Genomic DNA, 20,817 nt, shown 5'->3' with positions numbered 1-20,817 from the left:
TTTAGAACACTGAAAAAAGAGGGTTCTTTTTTTACGTTTCAACTTTTAACGAAAGATAAAATTTATAAATAAATTACGATTTAAAAATTATTTTCCACCTCCGATATCTTAATATTAAAGAAGAAGGTATAGATCTTTAAATTTTTATCCGAAAAAATATGGTACGATTATTGTGCTACCACGTCAATTATTCAGGCAAAATTAAATAGAAAACATCATGTTATTGAAATATCGAGTGGCATGTTATTGAAATATTCAACCAACTTGCATGACTTGAATATCATATAAAGACATGCATGGTTGAATTATTTGTTCATTCTATCGATCTAATTCAAATTACTAAATCAGTTTAACGAAAATCCAGAAAGAGTTGGGCACAAAACAACCTTTCAGGAACAGTTGTCTGTGAGACTTTTCTTCCAGTTTTTTTTTCTAAATGTAACCATCTAATTGAAATGGCTAAACTTGCTGTATTCTAGTGCACCAAGTTTCCCCAATTAATTACCAGACATACTAGTGTGAAATCAATGATTGTTCATCCATTATGAAGACTTTCCAAATTAAATTAAATCTCTCGATGTGGCATGGTGGGTCGATTGTAATGGTATAGCGACATCATGTCTTCTAAAACATTAATAGGATAGAAAAATTAGTCATTCAAGTATATTTGCTTGTTTTCCTTTCAGTTCGAATGACAGATAAAAGAAAGAGAAACATATATTAAACCAATGTATTGGATGACTTCACACTTCCACAACTATTTGATTAAGAAAACAAGTGTTAGGTGAAGGAAAACCCCATCTGCATCCCGGCCTTCCGCCAACTGCTTTAAATCAGCCGGTACAACACACACATTCTGCATAAACACTTTGTCCACCATTTTCCTAACACCGAGTAAAGATCGATCGGATGGAAGCCTTTGCTATGGGGTTCGCGGAGGGCGTCACTACGTCCCTCTTAGGGAAGCTAGGAAACATCCTGGCAGAAGAAGCAGGATTGCTTGCAGGCGTCGAAGATGACATACAGTACATAATGGAAGAGCTCAAGAGCATGGACTCCTTGGCGGTCCTGTCTTCTGATAAGTAGATGAGATTTCCTAATTGTTTGAGGAAATCTCTCTACTCTGTTGAGGGAAATCCTCTAATCTGTTGAGGAAAATTCTCGCTTCTAACCTGTATAAAAGGAAGGAGGATATGTTAATAACAATCAACTACTTCTACAACTTGTTTATCTATTTATTTTCTAACATGGTATCAGAGCAGTTTCTCCTTGGCGACAACAGTATCGCCGTGTGTTAGCAGCGGCCAAACGGCCACAGTAACATGCTGCCTCAAGCGGAGTCACTGAAGAAGCACAAGACAAGGATTCAGAGCCAGTAACGAGCATCGTCTTGGCTCTGTGTTGAATCTCGGATTTTGATGATGAAGTCAATTGTCATTTGTTATCTAATCTATGTGTTGAGATAAGTGTGCAGGATTAACTACGATGAGAGTAAGACAAGCAGCAGGTGTTGCGCCGGAGTCAAGATCATGATCACGTTGGGAGTTCGAGAGTTCGACGGAAGTTCGGACAATCGTCGGAGGTTCAGCGAGAACAGATCCAAGAAGTCCAGAAGCTTGCCAAGCGAAGCTCGTCGGAACTCGCCAAGTGGATCGTCGCAAAGTCCAGGAGTATGCCGGATGTCCGCAGAAGGATCACCGAGGGTTATCGGATGATCGACGGAAGTTGGCCGGAAACTCGCCGGAAGAAGCGATTGACGCATCGGAGCAAAGCTGCAGAAGTTGTCTTAGAGTTAATCGTAGTTAGCATGATGATTAAGCATGAAAATGGGAGGTGATCCCATTAGCTTAATCTTGGGGCAATTGGGCCCCTGAAAAGATTCAAACTGGGCCGAATGGAGTGAACCATTCGGACCCTGATTGCACCAGGAGGTGCAACCGCCCCAGCCAGGAGGTGCAACCGCCTGGGCTGTGGGGTTGGGAGGTGCAACCGCCCCAGCCAGGAGGTGCAACCGCCAGGGCTGCGAGGCTGGGAGGTGCAACCGCCCCAGCCGAGAGGTGCAACCGCCCAGAGCTCAGTCTTCGAGCTAGACTGGGCGGTGCAACCTCCTCTGCCAAGAGGTAGCACCGCCAGAGCTCAAGTTTCGAGCTCCGCCAGGCGATGCAACCACCGAGCTCAGTCTTCGAGCTCTGGCAGAGAGGTGCATCAGCCTGAGCTCAGTCTCGAGCACTGCCAGGTGATGCAATCACCGAGCTCAGTCTTCGAGCTCTGGCAGAGAGGTGCATCAGCCTGAGCTCAGTTTGGAGCTCTGCCAGGTGATGCAACCACCGAGCTCAGTTTCGAGCTCTGCCAGGTGATGCAACCACCAAGCTCAGTCTTCGAGCTCTACCAGGTGATGGAACCATCGAGCTCAGTCTTCGAGCTCTGGCAGAGAGAAGCAATCGCCTGAGCTCAGTCTTCGAGCTCTGCCAGGCGGTGCCACCTCTCCAGTCAAGAGGTGCAACCGCCTGATCCCAGAATTCTGGGATTTGATCGATTTGATCGTTTTGAGCTCGAATTTTGAATTGGGTTGGGGCCTATAAATACCCCACCCATTCAGCACTGAAAAGATACAGACCTACACCGAAATCTTGATCTTTTCTGTGATTCTAAGAGCTCAAAAGTGTTGTAAAGCCTTTAAGTCTCCTCCTTCTGTTCTTCAAGTTTTCAGTTGTAAAGTGAGGAGAGAAAGGTCTGTAAAGGTTGTCTCCTGAGCCTGTCAAAAGGAGAGAAATTGTAAAAGGGAAGTTTGGCCTTCGCCCATTGAAGGAAGGCACCTAGTTGACGTCGGCAACCTCGTCGGTGGAGGAAGCCAAAAGTGGAGTAGGTCAAGGCTGACCGAACCACTCTAAATCTCTGGTTTGCGTTTATTTTCGAGCACTTTATCATTACTGCAAACCTCCCTCATTACTACTGCTCTCTGCGCTTTCACGAACAAGTTCTAAGTGCTGTTCTTCCGAATCTGCATTCAGACGTAAATTCGTATTTTCATACATTACAGTTTACGTTTACGTTTGATTCTGCAGAACTGTCTTCCGTGCTTTTACGAACGAGCTTCTTTGCAGTTTACACTTACACTTTAATCCTATTGATAACTGCAATCTGTCTTCTACGATTTTACGAACGAGTTTCAGCATTTAGACGTAAAACTGCATTCAAACGTAAATCGGCTTTCCTCGCTCAATCATCAGATCTCAGTTCACATTTACGTCTTGATTCCAACTGCATACTGCCTTCTGCGAGTATACAAACAAGTTTTTGAGTTTAGACGTAAATCTGCGTTTAGACGTAAAACTGCGTTTAGACGTAAATCTACGTTTAGACGTAAATCTGCGTTTAGACGTAAAACAGCGTTTAGACGTAAATCTGAGTTTAGACGTAAATCTGCGTTTAGACGTAAATCTGCGTTTAGACGTAAAACAGTGTTTAGACGTAAATCTAAGTTTAGACGTAAACTGCGCTTAGACGCAAAACTGCGCTTAGACGCAATCTGCGCTTAGACGCAAACTGCACTTAGATACAAACTGAGAATTTGCTTTTGCATCCTAACAGTTTTTGAACGAACGCAGCTTTTGGTTTTTAATCGCTGTAAGATTTCCGCTGCACTAATTCACCCCCCCCCTCTTAGTGCTCTCGATCCTAACAATTGGTATCAGAGCAAGGTTAACTCTCTAAAGGATTAAAACCCAAGAGAGATGGCTTACGCCGGAAACCAAGAGGGGCATTCGATTACACGTCCACCCATGTTCAGTGGAACGGACTACACTTACTGGAAGACCCGAATGAGGATCTTTCTTATTTCTATGGATTTTGAACTGTGGAACCTTGTTGAAAATGGATTTTCAAAATCTTCTCTTCCAATGATCGATTGGAACGATTTGGAGAAGAAGGCTTTCGCTCTTAATGCAAAGGCTATGAATGCCTTATTTTGCGCACTTGATAAAAACGAGTTTAATCGTGTTTCAACTTGCGAAACTGCTTTTGATATTTGGCACACACTTGAAGTGACCCACGAGGGCACAAGTAGAGTGAAAGAGTCAAAAATCAATCTGTTGCTGCATTCTTTTGAACTTTTCCGAATGAAACCGAGTGAAACCATTGGCGACATGTTTACCCGTTTCACGGATGTCGTCAACGGTCTAAAAGGACTCGGAAAGAGCTTTTCGGATTTTGAGCTTGTTAATAAGATACTAAGATCCCTTCCTAAAAGTTGGGATCCTAAAGTCACTGCCATTCAAGAGGCAAAGGATCTGCGCAACTTCCCTCTTGAAGAACTAATCGGGTCATTAATGACCTACGAAATGACTTGCAAAGCTCATGAAGAGCAAGAAGACATCCTTCCAAAGAACAGGAAGGATATGGCACTTAAAACTTCTGAATGCCACTTGAGAAAAAACTCAAGTGATGAGGACTGTGATGATGACTTGGCACTTTTGACAAGAAAGTTTAAGAAATTCTTCAAAAGAAACAAGTTTAAAAACGATGTGAAAAATAAACTTGAACCCAAGAAGGACCAAGTGATCTGCTATGAATGTAAAAAGCCGGGGCACTACAAAAGTGATTGTCCCCAAGTCAAGAAAAGAACAACAAAGAAGAAGGCGCTCCAAGCAACATGGGATGATTCGAGCGCATCTGAGGAAGAGGAGTCCAACACCGAGCAAGTTGCTCATTACGCCTTTATGGCCATCGAAGAGGAGGTAACGGATTTATTAGATGCTGATTTATCTTTCGATGAATTATTAAATGTCTTCCATGATTTATTTGATGAATGCAAAGTTATAAATAGAAAATACAAGTTGCTAAAAAAGGTACATAATAATCTTACTTGTGAGTTTGATAAGTTAAAAGTCGAACATCATGATAGTTTAAATTCATGTATCAAATGTCATGATTTAGAAACTATACAAAAAGAAAACTTGCTACTTAAGGACACCTTGAAGAAATTCGAGGTTGGTAGCAAGTCATTAAACATGATCCTTACAAACAAGGGTCATGCTCCCAAAAGAAGTGGGATTGGATTTGTGAGGAGTCCTCACCGAAATCCAACTACCTTTGTAAAAGGCCCCATCTTACATGTTCAACACCAAACCAAGTGCAACTTTTGTTGCAAATCTGGACACAAGACACATTGTTGTCCATTCAAGAAAATAAATCCAAACAAATTAATTTGGGTTCCTAAAGGAACCATGATAAACTCTATGCAACATGATAGAAAATGTAGATCTATTTATGAGGCACCCAAAAGCAAATGGGTTCCTAAAGATCATCCCTTCCTATAAAAACATTAAAAGTCTAGGCCGGAGCAAGAAATAACATTCTGCTCCTTGACTCTCAATGGTCATAAACCAAGAATCAAAAAGGAACTCGCAACGCTTAAGTAACAAGTGGAAGTTGTGAAATCACAAATACGATACAACCTTATTAGAAACATATGATATCCAAATTCACACACCCCCCTGATCTTCAAAACCCGTTCATCTACGAATTAATTCTTGTAGAAACTAAATATGTCATGATCTTAAAAGGGATACCAAACAAACATACGTATGCACGTTAAAAGATCTATCTTGATCGTACAAAGAGCTTCCTCCTTAAATAAAAACTCATACGAAATCATGTAACAAACAATAATTGCTCTGAAAACTCTCCTCAAGGCAAAGGCTCCCTAATCAAATCATCTTAGGTGCTCACTGGCTGCAGGCGGTGGCACCTCTCCAGCTGGAGGTGGCACCTCCAGCTATCACGGGTTGCCAGAGGTTGCACCGCTCCAGCCAGAGGTGCAACCGCCAGCAGCTCTGCCTTTTAAAACCCACACTAGGGCCGGCTAAGGAACCGACCCCAACTCACCCCCATTTCCTCCTTTACTCTTCCAAGTCTCCTCCATTCCCATTTCACTCCTCTAAGCCTTCCAAATACCTCCCATTTCGGAGCAAAACTTCAAGAATCCTTCCTTCTCTTGAAGATTTCACAAAGGTACTCTCTAACAAACTCTTAAATTCTGTTTTGATCTTCATTTACTTTAGCTTATCTTCATCCCTCTAAACAACAGTAGTAATGGGATCTAGAAGATCCTCAAGGGACAAGGGAAAGAGGAGAGTAGTAGAAGAGTTTGATCTCACTCTTTTTGATTCCAAAAACCATGCTGAAAAATTTCTCTCCTTCGAACTAAGAAGCATCAATAAGGGAAAATACGTAGATCTGAATGAACTAAGAGATGTAGAGACTATCCATTGGTTTGCAAACCTAAATCTACTTCCCATTTTGCAGATCAACGAACCCATTTATCCTAGACTAGTTAGATTGTTTTACAACAACATGCAAATAGATGATGAAGAAAGGATGTCAACCTATCTCTTAGGACAACACATCTCAATCACTGATAGATTCATTTGTGATATGATAGGTATTCCCATGAAAAGCATAGGACTTTACTTTAAAGGATCATGGGATGAAAAAACCATTAAAACATCCTACGTTGAAGCCTTAGGAACAATCCTTGCCAATCCTAACATAGAATCTGTTCCTAAAAGTTGTGAACATCTATTACCCTTTAACACTAAGATACTTCATCATATCATGACTAGTATAATTCTTCCTAAACAATACCATCATGATGAAGTGAGTCAATTGGAATTAGGAATTATGTACCTAATCATGAAAGAACGTGACATTTGTCTTGGCTATCTGATCCAACAAAACATGTTGGAATTATCTACGAAAGATATGATGCTCCCATATGGTGGAATAATTACTAGAATAATGAAAGCTTACGACATTCAAATACCACTAGAAGAAGAAGTAATGAAATCAGATAGATTCAGCATAATAAACAAAAATCTACTTCACCGACTAAGATGTCACTATAGAAACGGTAACTGGGTTAGAATGCCTAGAAGAACTGATCCCCCTCAGCCTGAACCTGAACCTGAACCAGAGCCGGAAACCCCAGTCTTTAGGAGTACCCACTCTCCTCCAATCTGTCCCTTTGAGGAAACACATCCGGTTGAGCAAACTCATACATCATCCATCGAAGATATCGGGATTCGGATGGACCGATTTGAACAAAGACAAGAACGGCTTGAACTTCGACAAGATCAAATCCTAACCGAGCTGCAGCAAATCCATCGACAATTTGACTCTTTACTTAGGCACTTTAATCTTCCACCTCATGAATAAGCTTGTATGAACATATGATGTTTTTGATATGACATGTTGTAAACTCCTTATGTTATTCATGAAGGACTTTGTCTTTATGGTTACCTGATATGCTGTACATATGTTACCCTGATATGGTTATCTTTGTTTGTGTAAGCATATTTGCAAACATCTCTTGTTGTTTATCTCGGTTTTTGCACTGAAACTAAAAAGGTTTAAAAGCCTATGCCTTGAAAAATATGAAGCAACATACCAATGTAAGTTGATAAGTCAGCAGTATGACATTGATATGGTTGCTATTACTAATATGATTGCTATGTATCAAGATATCAAACAAAAATTTGCATCGTACGAGCTGATATCTTACCATGTGATGCAATGCTACACTTGCTGAAATAAAAATCTTGCTATGCAATATGATACAATGCTACACTTGCTGAAATAAAAATCTTGCTATGCAATATGATACAATGCTACACTTGCTGAAATAAAAATCTTGCTATGCAATATGATACAATGCTGAAATAAAAATCTTGTTATGCAATATGATAGAATACTGCACTTGAAATGATTGTGTTACTATATCAAAAGCTTAACACTCAAGAATCAAACACATTGATATTAGACCTCACTTTATACGAGATCATGTCACTAATCATGATGTAACCATAGAGTTTATTGATACCAAACATCAACTGGCTGATATCTTCACAAAACCCCTATGTGAAGAACAATTTGATTACATAAGAAGAGAATTAGGAATGTTGATGTGTCCGAATACTTAAACTAGTTAAAATTATTTTTCGGATGTTATTACTATTACATGCCTTGACAACGCTTGATCAAATAACATGTTGCAAATTATGTGACAAATATTTTTAACCAAATGCATGTAAGAAGTTCATTTTTCGGTTTGTATGCTAAAAATGGGATGTTCCTGTACACTCTTATAAAAACTCTTTGAAAAATGACTTTCCTCCGTCAAGCAAACACAATAAAGAGATATATGTGTCATGACTTCCTTTATATGCTTGATAATACTATCATGCTTTTTGTTGATGACAAAGGGGGAGAAACATATGAATTGATAAACACTATGTCATAGCTGAACTGCCATAATCATGTCTATGTCATAGTTGCAAATACTTGAGTGATGCTATAAATAATGTTATGCCATCCTTGCATCACCAAGAGATATGTGAACATGTGCTATAGTTTGCATCATATCTTGATTTGATATTCTATATTGTGAAGAAAATGCAAACTTGCTAGAAAATCTCAAATGTGTGCATCATGTAAAAAGTCCTTCGTAGCTTTATATGTTTACATGATGAACAGTTACAAACACTATCATACAAACTTGATGATGTATGTCATGCCTTGACATCATTCTTGAAGAGATACATCATGATGGGCATCATGATGGGAGCATTGATAAGTTTAACTGATCTAACTTATCAATACGTCACTTGAATTCTTAGGTCTTGAATTCAAGGTTGACTTATCTCAACTATGGCATATAGATAGGGGGAGTTAAGGACAACTCCTTTATCAATTGATTGTCATCATCAAAAAGGGGGAGATTGTTGAATCTCGAATTTTGATGATGAAGTCAATTGTCATTTGTTATCTAATCTATGTGTTGAGATAAGTGTGCAGGATTAACTACGATGAGAGTAAGACAAGCAGCAGGTGTTGCGCCGGAGTCAAGATCATGATCACGTTGGGAGTTCGAGAGTTCGACGGAAGTTCGGACGGTCGTCGGAGGTTCAGCGAGAACAGATCCGAGAAGTCCAGAAGCTTGCCAAGCGAAGCTCGTCGGAACTCGCCAAGTGGATCGTCGCAAAGTCCAGGAGTATGCCGGATGTCCGCAGAAGGATCACCGAGGGTTATCGGATGATCGACGGAAGTTGGCCGGAAACTCGCCGGAAGAAGCGATTGACGCATCGGAGCAAAGCTGCAGAAGTTGTCTTAGAGTTAATCGTAGTTAGCATGATGATTAAGCATGAAAATGGGAGGTGATCCCATTAGCTTAATCTTGGGGCAATTGGGCCCCTGAAAAGATTCAAACTGGGCCGAATGGAGTGAACCATTCGGACCCTGATTGCACCAGGAGGTGCAACCGCCCCAGCCAGGAGGTGTAACCGCTTGGGCTGTGGGGTTGGGAGGTGCAACCGCCCCAGCCAGGAGGTGCAACCGCCAGGGCTGCGAGGCTGGGAGGTGCAACCACCCCAGCCGAGAGGTGCAACCGCCCAGAGCTCAGTCTTCGAGCTAGACTGGGCGGTGCAACCTCCTCTGCCAAGAGGTAGCACCGCCAAAGCTCAAGTTTCGAGCTCTGCCAGGCGATGCAACCACCGAGCTCAGTCTTCGAGCTCTGGCAGAGAGGTGCATCAGCCTGAGCTCAGTCTCGAGCACTGCCAGGTGATGCAATCACCGAGCTCAGTCTTCGAGCTCTGGCAGAGAGGTGCATCAGCCTGAGCTCAGTTTGGAGCTCTGCCAGGTGATGCAACCACTGAGCTCAGTTTCGAGCTCTGCTAGGTGATGCAACCACCAAGCTCAGTCTTCGAGCTCTGCCAGGTGATGGAACCATCGAGCTCAGTCTTCGAGCTCTGGCAGAGAGAAGCAATCGCCTGAGCTCAGTCTTCGAGCTCTGCCAGGCGGTGCCACCTCTCCAGTCAAGAGGTGCAACCGCCTGATCCCAGAATTCTGGGATTTGATCGATTTGATCGTTTTGAGCTCGAATTTTGAATTGGGTTGGGGCCTATAAATACCCCACCCATTCAGCACTGAAAAGATACAGACCTACACCGAAATCTTGATCTTTTCTGTGATTCTAAGAGCTCAAAAGTGTTGTAAAGCCTTTAAGTCTCCTCCTTCTGTTCTTCAAGTTTTCAGTTGTAAAGTGAGGAGAGAAAGGTCTGTAAAGGTTGTCTCCTGAGCCTGTCAAAAGGAGAGAAATTGTAAAAGGGAAGTTTGGCCTTCGCCCATTGAAGGAAGGCACCTAGTTGACGTCGGCAACCTCGTCGGTGGAGGAAGCCAAAAGTGGAGTAGGTCAAGGCTGACCGAACCACTCTAAATCTCTGGTTTGCGTTTATTTTCGAGCACTTTATCATTACTGCAAACCTCCCTCATTACTACTGCTCTCTGCGCTTTCACGAACAAGTTCTAAGTGCTGTTCTTCCGAATCTGCATTCAGACGTAAATTCGTATTTTCATACATTACAGTTTACGTTTACGTTTGATTCTGCAGAACTGTCTTCCGTGCTTTTACGAACGAGCTTCTTTGCAGTTTACACTTACACTTTAATCCTATTGATAACTGCAATCTGTCTTCTACGATTTTACGAACGAGTTTCGGCATTTAGACGTAAAGCTGCATTCAGACGTAAATCGGCTTTCCTCGCTCAATCATCAGATCTCAGTTCACATTTACGTCTTGATTCCAACTGCATACTGCCTTCTACGAGTATACAAACAAGTTTTTGAGTTTAGACGTAAATCTGCGTTTAGACGTAAAACTGCGTTTAGACGTAAATCTGCGTTTAGACGTAAATCTGCGTTTAGACGTAAATCTGCGTTTAGACGTAAATCAGCGTTTAGACGTAAATCTGAGTTTAGACGTAAATCTGCGTTTAGACGTAAATCTACGTTTAGACGTAAAACAGTGTTTAGACGTAAATCTAAGTTTAGACGTAAACTGCGCTTAGACGCAAAACTGCGCTTAGACGCAATCTGCGCTTAGACGCAAACTGCACTTAGATACAAACTGAGAATTTGCTTTTGCATCCTAACAGTTTTTGAACGAACGCAGCTTTTGGTTTTTAATCGCTGTAAGATTTCCGCTGCACTAATTCACCCCCCCCCCTCTTAGTGCTCTCGATCCTAACACTCTGCTCATCCACTTCTTCTCTTTCTTCATCGCCGATCTTGCTTTTCTTCACCGGCCTTGCTCCCTCTCCTATTTGCTGCCTACAGCAGACACTCTCCATCATCGTCACGCAAGGAGGAAAACATTCTCTCACTGCCTCCTCAATAGCGGTGAACGGCGAACAGTGGTGTCTTCCTCGCTTCCCGACCAGCAGTAGTCGCAACTGCTGCATCTTCCTCTATCGCAGCAGCCTTCGCTGCCGCTTCCCTCTACACAACGGCGCCTCCTTAACGGCGGTGTCCTCCTCCTCAATAGCTACGAACGGCGAACGATGGTGTCTTCCTCGCTCAGTCTTCCTTGCTTAACAACGGCTGCTACGTCTTCCTCCTTCGCTGTCGCGGCCGCTTCCCAGCCAGCAGCAACCGCAACTGCTGCATCTTTCTTCCTCTACCACAGCAGCTTTCGCTGCCGCGTTTCTCTATACATCTAATTGCTACAGATTTCTCTCACTGCAGTTTCCTTGAGTAACACTGCAGATTTTCGCGGCCATTTCCCGACGAACCGCAGTCTTGAGTACCGTTGCAGTTTTCGCAGCTATCTTCCGGCGAACTGCAGCCTCTCCAATTCGCTGCAGCAAGCAGCAATCCACAGCAGCGAACCATAGTCTACATCTAATTGTTGTAGATTTCTCTCACTGCAGTTTCCTTGAGTAACACTGCAGATTTTCGCGGCCATTTCCCGGCGAACCGCAGTCTTGAGTACCGCTGCAGTTTTCGCAGCCATCTTCCGGCGAACTGCAGCCTCTACAATCCGCTGCAGTAAGCAGCAATCAACAGCAGCGAACCACAGTCTTGAGAATCGCTGCAGTTTTCACGGCCATCTTTCGGCAAACTGCAGCCTCTACAATCTGCTACAGCAAGCAGCAATCCACAGCAGCTGCCGACAACTTTGGGCACTGTTGTAGATTGCCCAATCTACTGCAGCAATCTATAGCAGCAGCCCCCTCCCTCATTCTCCACTTCTTCTATAAAAAAAAAAAAACGTAGAAAAAAAAAAATGTCTTCGTTCACTTCTTCTGATGTTTCAGTTCCTGTAGGGACTCCCACTTCTTGTTCTTCTACAGGGCTTATCTCCATCAATGCTGCCATGCTGATACCCTTTAAGTTATCAAAGGGTGGCAACTATGCGTCCTGGCGAGCTCAATTTTCTAATCTTTTATTTGGATACGACTTACTAGGTTACATTGATGGCTCTTTCAGATGTCCTCCGGCCGCGCTCAACATCCCCGGCGATCCCAGTCCAGTACCCAATCTAGCTCACAAACTGTGGCTACGTCAAGATCGTCTCATCCTCCAAGCCATTCAAGCTTCAGTTGCTGGATCTGTTGCTCCCTTGATATCTTCATGTGTGACAGCTATTGATGCATGGTCTACACTACAAACCACCCTGGCAAATCATTCGCGTACTCGCAAGCTCAGTCTTCTATCCAAGCTTATGGTGACAAAACAAGAGGGAAGTAGTATCTCTTATTATCTACAACACATCAAGGTTATCATTGATGACTTGGCCTTAATAGGTCATTCCCTATGTGACGAAGAGGTTGTCATTCATACCCTCAATGGTCTCGACACCGACTACAAGGAATTGGCTGCTGCAATTCGGGCACGTGACTCGCCAGTCTCTTTTGAAGATCTCTATGATAAGCTGACTGACTACGAGATGTACTTGAAGCGTGCGGACAAACTACCTGGATCAACTGTCACTGCTCAAGTCAGTCATAAGTCTAAACGGAAGAGCACTCGGTACTCACCGAACATCACCCAAGGTTTGGCTAATGCGCCTCTTGATTTTGTGAGTTCCATGCAACACCCCTCCTATCCTCCTAGTCATCACTTCTCGCAAAGTGGCAACTCCAGCCATCATCCGTCTTGGCGTCCTGCCCTACCGAGCCATCAAAGACGGGTCGTTTGCCAACTGTGTGACAAAGTCGGCCACTCCGCTAAAGTTTGTCGGTCTCGTCCCCGCCTCCCTGCTCCGTCACACTAGCCTCAGGCAAATCTCCTAACTTCTCCGACACCTAGCCAGTCCAACTGGATTGTCGACTCTGGTGCCTCTCATCACATCACCGCTGATCTTCAGAATTTGTCTCTTCACAATCCCTATGGCGGCGATGAAGATATCATCATCGGTGATGGTAAAGGACTTCCTATAACTCATACTGGTTCCACAACGCTTAATTCTGACTCTAATACATTTACGCTCAATGATGTTTTATGTGCTCCTCATATTAAACGCAACCTCATTTCTGTTTCTCAATTTTGCAAACATAACAATACTTCCATTGAATTCTTTCCTGATTCTTTTCTTGTTAAGGACTTGAGCACGGGGGCATCATTGGTCCAAGGCCCGAATAAAGACAACATTTACGAATGGCCGTCAACCTCTCGAATAACCCAGCCCACTATTCATTCTTCTGTTGCGGCTCCAATTGATGTGTGGCATCGTCGGCTTGGTCATCCCTCGTCCTTTATTCAGCAGAAATTATTATCTCGTCACTCTCTTCCTCTTTTTAAGTCCACTAATTCTATGATGCATTGTGATGCTTGTCTTAGTAATAAGAGTCATCGACAGCCTTTTGGCTCATCTTCCATTTCTTCTTCTAAACCTTTTGAAATTATATATACTGATGTTTGGGGTCCTGCTCTAATCTTATCTTTTGATAAGTTCCGATTTTATGTTATTTTTGTAGATCACTTCTCTAAGTACACATGGATATATCCTCTTTCCCATAAATCTGACGTTTCTCACATTTTTTCCACTTTCCAGAAGTTGGTCGAAAACTATTTTCAGTCTACCATTAAGACAGTCTACTCTGATGGTGGTGGTGAATATCAAGCCCTGGCATCCCATCTCTCAGCTTGTGGCATTCAACACCTCAAGTCTCCCCCACATACTCCTCAACTAGTTAGTTCTGCCGAACGCAAACATCGGCATATAGTAGAAACTGGACTCACACTTCTATATCAGGCTTCCATGCCTTCAACTTTTTGGACAGCAGCCTTTCAAACTGCTGTCTACCTAATTAATCGAATGCCTACACCAGTTCTACAATACCGGTCCCCCTTTGACACACTATTTCACAAACCCCCTAACCTTCGTAAACTCCGAGTGTTCGGTTGTTTATGTTATCCTTGGTTACGTCCCTATGCCTCTCATAAGTTAACATCCCGATCTACTCCTTGTGTCTTTATTGGTTACTCACTTGAACATAATGCTTTCCGCTGCTATAATCTCCACACTCATAAAATCTTCATATCACGTCACGTTGTCTTTATTGAGTCTAACTTTCCTTTCCAAACCCTTCCATATCCTGCCATACATACCACTTCACTATCTCACTGGGGTATACCTTCGGTCCAATCGGACGAGCCTCCCATGACTTCGTCTACTTCCTCCCCTCCTGATCCGCACTATATCACTCCAGTTCAACACTTGCCCGTTCCTACTCCACTCCACTCTTCCCCAATTGATGGGGCAATATGTTCCGAGACACAACCATCCTCTTTATCTCCTTCTTGCCTAAGTGCCCCGGACGTGTCTCCACTTGACCCGACTTATGCCACAGATCCTCACCCAACATCACCTCCCAATCCTGTCATCTCGAATCATCCTATGACCACTCGCTCTAAGCATGGTATTTTTAAACCTCGTCAGGTACTTAACCTTCAAGCTATCATGAATTCCTCATCCCCCAACGTTGAACCCACCACCTTTACTCAAGCCCAAAAATCTCCACATTGGCGTACTACCATGAGTGAGGAATATAATGCCCTCCTCCATAATTCAATGTGGGATCTCATTCCTTTCCATCCTTCACAAAACATCATCGGGTGTAAGTGGGTCTTTAGAATTAAGCGGAACCCAAATGGCTCTGTTGCCCGATATAAGGCACGCTTGGTCGCCAAAGGGTTTCATCAACGACCTCGGGTTGATTTCACTGAGACGTTTAGTCCTGTTGTTAAACCCACTACAATCCGGCTCATCTTGAGTCTGGCTACCACTAAAGGCTGGCAATTACGATAATTGGATGTTCATAATGCATTTCTACAGGGATCTCTATCCGAAGATGTTTTTATGCAACAACCCCCCGGTTTTACTCATCCTCAGTATCCACAGCATGTTTGCAAACTTCGGAGGAAAATTCTCCCTTCTAACCTGTATAAAAAGAAGGAGGATATGTTAATAACAATCAACTACTTCTACAACTTGTTTATCTATTTATTTTCTAACATCTTCCTCGTTGGATCATAACAAGCAAGTAAAAACATGGACGGATCAAGTTAGAGATTTGGCTTACGATGCCGAGGATTGCGTTGACGTGTTCCGACATCGTCTCCGGAGGCCTCGCCACCAGCATCCGTACTGTTCGCCTGCTGAGGACACTCGAAGCACGTCACTCTATCGCAACTGACCTGCGCAAGCTAAAGCTCCGCGCTCGCGATGTGAGCGAGAGGCGTGCACGCTACGCCCTCGGAATTGGCCCTTCTCCGGGAGGCGCAAGAAGTTTCAGCTCAAGTACTGCCTCCAGCTCTTCTGGCCTTCTTCGACGTTGTGCTTCTTTTGTGAAGGAAGTTGGACCCATGGGCATGGATCATTACAAGCGTGAGATTGTTGGGCGGCTAATGGAGGAGAACGATCCCCAACTCAAGGTAATTTCTATCGTCGGCATTGGTGGATTGGGCAAGACGACTCTGGCAAAGATGGTATATCAAAGCTCGGCCGTCACCGGCGGCTACTTCCAAGTCCGCGCTTGGATTGAGATGCCACGATGTTTCAAGATCGAGCCACTTCTCCGAAACATGATTCGACAATTCTCCTCCAGGGGTCAGCAGATCCTAGATATCTTGGGGGTTGATCCCATGAATCCGGGAGCGAAAATGGAGCGAGTTCTGGAGCAACATCTGGACAAGATGGGAGAGACGCAACTGGTGACGGCGATGGTGGATTATCTCAAGGACAAGAGGTATGTGATTGTTCTTGATGACATGTGGACTGTCCATGCATGGGATCATATCAAGTCTGCATTACCTTCCAGTACTAATGGTGGTTGGATCATCGTGACAACCCGCAATGAGGCGGTGCCAAACGCCTGTGGCTCTTCTTCCCATTGTTTCATCTATAACATCTCACCCCTCACGCCTAAGCTGTAAAACAAGCTGTTCTGCGAAAGAGCATTTCCTGGCCCCATCGCTACTTGTCCTCGAGGTATGGAAAATCTTACGGAAGATATGGTGAAAAAATGTAGTGGAATTCCATTGTCCATTGTCACTGTAGCTGGTCTTATAGCTGCTAAGCCTGATATGACGCCGGTGGACTGGCAAAACTTGCAAAACCATCTTCCTTTCCGTTTGAAGACCAATATCATTCCGGAGAAAATAAAACGTATGCTGCTTCTATGTTACATCGATTTGCCTCATCATCTCAGGCCCTGCTTCTTGTACCTCACTGTTTTTCCCAAAGATTATGACGTTGAACGGAAGCGTTTGGTGAGAAGATGGGTGGCTGAAGGTCTCGTGAGTGGAAGCCGTGGCATGTCCGCCGAGGAGGCTGCGGAGGGCTACTTTATCGAGTTGATCAATCGCAGGTTAATCCAGCCATCAAAGATCACCGGTGACGGGAAGGTGAAAACTTGTCGAGTCCATGACATCATGCTGGAGGTAATCGACTCCATAACTTCCGAGGAGAACTTCGTTACGGTGCTTCACGAGCATTCCACGCCGATGCTACATGGTAAGATTAGGCGGTTGTCACTCCATGGCATGATCACCCAAATACATGGTGTCCGCGTATCCCACGTCCGGTCGCTCACCGTGTTTGGTGACGGCATACCATTCCACAACTATGGAAAGATGAGACTACTGAGGGTGTTGGACTTGCAAGGATGCAAGGGTCTCCGTCACAATCACCTCAAGAACATCTCCCAGTTGTTTCTTTTGAGCTTCCTATCTCTGAGAAACACTTCTGTAGAGAAGCTGCCAGATTCGATCGGAGATCTGCAGAACCTGCAGACTCTGGACATCAGAGGAACAGGCATCAAGAAGTTCCCCGGTGCGGCTGTCAAACTCAAGAAGTTGGCCTATCTTCTGGCGGGCACCAAATTCCATTTTGAAGCTAACAGAGTCGAGTTTTCCGGCAGTTGGTCCTATGAGAGTTTGACGATGCCGACAGGTGTAGGGAAGATGAAAGGGCTGCGAAAGTTGGGACTAATAACTGTTACCAACTCGATTGTGCTGCGGCAGATAGGTAAGTTAACACAGCTTCAGAAGCTAAGTATCGATTTTACTGTGAGAAACGGACGTACGGACGTTCATATCTTTCCTGAAGACACCCGAAGAACAGAGCACTTCGTCGAATTGCTTTCGAAGCTCGACAGTTGCCTTCGTTCCTTAACCATTCTCGACAATAGCAATGGCCTGGGTCAGATTCTAAACAACCTACATAGACCACCCGTGCTCCTCCATAACATATATCTCGTGGGCTTTATCCAAACTTTGCCGGACTGGTTCGCATCACTTAACCGGATTGTGAAGATAACACTACGGTTCACACTCCTATTGCGAGATGCTGTCCAAGTCTTGAAAATTCTTCCGGCACTTACCCAGCTAGTACTTGGATTTAATTCACTCGACGAATGCGACGAACAACTTGTCTTCGATTGCAATGGATTTAAAGGCTTGAAGTTACTGCACTTGGAATCTGTGGACGTGAGATTCGAAGAAGGGGCACTGCCAAATATCCAGTGGTTGAAATTAATCGGCTACTTCGGTAACCAAAGCATCTCAGGGATGCAACATCTCCATAGTCTCAAGGAAATTTACCTTGATATCCGTAATCAGCGACTCCAGGAAATGCTTAGAACAACGGCAAGAGTACATCTGAACCGCTCCAAATTTTTGATAGCGTAAAAGATCATTGGAGAAGTCTCTTCTTTTTAATCTTCCCTGTGTTCATATCATTACATTGTCTCTTGTAATCTTCTTCAGCCCCTCACCCTCTTCAACATTATTATGTAGTGATTAGCATCTCGACATTATTTTGTAATGCTTAGCATCTCCCAAGTGTCACTATAAAAGTAGCAGCTTGCTTCAAGTTTGATTAATAAATAATGGTCACCAAAAAAATATTGATTTCACTCGTATGTTGTTTCTCAACTTATGCAAACAGGATGATCCAGTTTATCTTAGAATTGTGGTGGAGTTGTAGAAGAAGAATGATGAAGGAAGAAGATAAAAGTCTAACTTTTTCTGTTTTAAATATTCAAGTTTATATTTATAATCACATCTTTAAGTTTAATAAATAATGATTTCTATTTATAAGAGATGAGAGTTTAAGAAAATATTCACAAAAGATAAAAACGAAGTATTTTCTCAACATGATGCTTTTTCTCTTCATAAGATATCTTTATAATTTTCTAGATCTATCAACTTTTGAGAGATTACATCTTCCAAGAGGATTTTGTATTCTACCAAAATATTTAAAATACTTTTTATCTTTCCAAAAGATCCATATACTTGCTCAAATTTTGTTTTCATCCAAGATAATCAAATAAGATTAAGCTTAATTTCAATACTCTCCCTTAAGCTTAATTTTTTATCTACCCACCATGCAAAGAAATGACTTGAACTTGGTAAATAGGTGGACTCCATGTGGTTTAGTGAAAATATTGACTACTTGATCCCGAGTCTTGACGTGAATGAGTTCAACTTATTTGTCTTCATATACTATCGAATGAAGTGAAAATTTAAGTTATTTGCTCCTTTCATGATACACTGGGTGCTTTACTAGTGCAACAGTGGATTTGTTGTCGATGCAAACTTATGTTCCTTTTTGTTTGATATGCATTTTCTTTAGTAAGCTTCTTAATTTAATCATATAGCATAACACATACATAAAGATGTTGTAATATATTCGGCTTCATAAGTTGTGAGTATCATAATAGGTTACTTTTTGAATATTCAAGTAATTGTGGTATTATAATGTAAATTTGGACGTACTCTTTTGATCATCAATGTCTCTATTCAAGAAATGAAAATTGTTAGAATTTGAATAGCATAAATCATAAGAGAAAGTACCTTCAATACAATGCAAAATCCTTTTAGTAGCCTTCCAATGAGTTGATTTAGGCTCCTTCATAAATCGGCTCATCAATCAGATGCAATATAGAATATATGATCTTGAACATATCAAATATCTTAAGCTTCCAACTAAACATTTATAAAGAGTTACATCTATTACTTTGCCTTTATCATAGCTTAACACCACAATACATGATGGGCTAATTAGATTATAATTTTTTATCTTAAACCTCATAGAAACTTGGCTTGCATATGGCTCTTGTGAAATAAAGATGCCTTCTTTGCTTTGTTTCACTTTTATGCCAAGGAATTAGGATATCAATCCCATGTTAGTTATATCAACCTCCATCATAATTTGCTTGAAGTCTTGGAACATACAAGGATTGTTTCGGGTCAAAGATTAGATAATATACTTAAAAACAAATATATAACATGCTTCCATCGTTTTCTTTAAAGTATACCGAGTATTCATAAGGGCATTGTGTAAAATTACTAGCTTTAAAATAAACATTAATTCTAGCATTCAAAACTCTCGGAGCTTGTTTTAATACATACATATGAAGTCTTCTTAAATGTTATAACTTTGTATTTATATCCTTGCTCAATATATACTATAGGTTATTTAATATAAACTTCTTCTTCAAGAAAATTATCTCCTGGATTTCAAATCTAATTAATATATTTACCTTTTTTTGAATGACTAAAGAGATAAATAATCTAATAGTTTCCATTCGAGCAATGGGAGCATATACCTCATCATAGTTAATGTCGACATTTTACTTGTATCATTTTATCATTAGTTTTGTTTTATATTTTTTAATTTCTCCCTGAGCATTCTTCTTTATTTTAAAAGCCCATTTGACCCCTATGGGTTTATGAACTTTAGATAAAATTGTAATCTCATCTTGTTCTTCTTTATGTCATTAATCTCCTCATCTATTACTTTCCTCTACTTCTTATCTTTGATTGCACTTTCAAAAGACTTAACTTCTTTATTAGTATAAAGACAAATAAGATTGAGTTGGTTTGTTACAATACAATCATTGTTCTTTTTTATTTTGAACTTTCTTCCAAAGATGAGCTTGATATAGGATATGACGGTGGTGTAGGCTCTTCATTTATTATTTTGTCTTCGTCTTTATATTGCACCTCTTCATATTTGTGGTCAAATTCCATACACCATATTCATGAAACTCCAATCTCTACTTATATGTACTTTGTGTTCTTTCAGATCAAATAACTTGTAGGCTTTAGATGGAGTATTGTAGCCAATAAAAATATATTTTGAGCTTTTGTCATCCAATTTTGTTCTTCTTTGATATGAAACATGAGCATAAGCAATATATTCAAAAAAATCTTGAAGTGAGAGATGTTAGGCTTCTTAACACTCTAAACTTCATATGATGTTATGTCTTCCAAGCTCATTGTTAGACATCTATTGAGTAGGTAAATCACACATAAAATGACTTTACCTCGAAGCTCCTTTGACATCTTCTTATTTTATAGTATCCTTCTAGCCATATTAAGGATGATTCTATTCTTCTTTTCCATCATACTACTTTGTTTAGGGAATAGGATACCATCAATAGTCTTTGAATCCCATATGCTTCATAAAATCAT

At 41.8% G+C, this 20,817-nt stretch overlaps 1 pseudogene; it reads left to right on the top strand.

Moving 5' to 3' along the window:
* The first annotated feature begins 15,420 nt into the window (after positions 1–15,420).
* Positions 15,421–18,196, top strand: LOC135622010 (disease resistance protein Pik-2-like; annotated as a pseudogene).
* The last annotated feature ends 2,621 nt before the right edge of the window (positions 18,197–20,817 follow it).

Source organism: Musa acuminata, chromosome BXJ2-9 (assembly GCF_036884655.1).
Source record: "Musa acuminata AAA Group cultivar baxijiao chromosome BXJ2-9, Cavendish_Baxijiao_AAA, whole genome shotgun sequence".
Classification (NCBI taxonomy): Eukaryota; Viridiplantae; Streptophyta; class Magnoliopsida; order Zingiberales; family Musaceae; genus Musa; species Musa acuminata.
The sequence above is the reverse complement of the archived record's forward strand: the minus strand, read 5'-3'. Positions and strand labels throughout refer to the sequence as shown.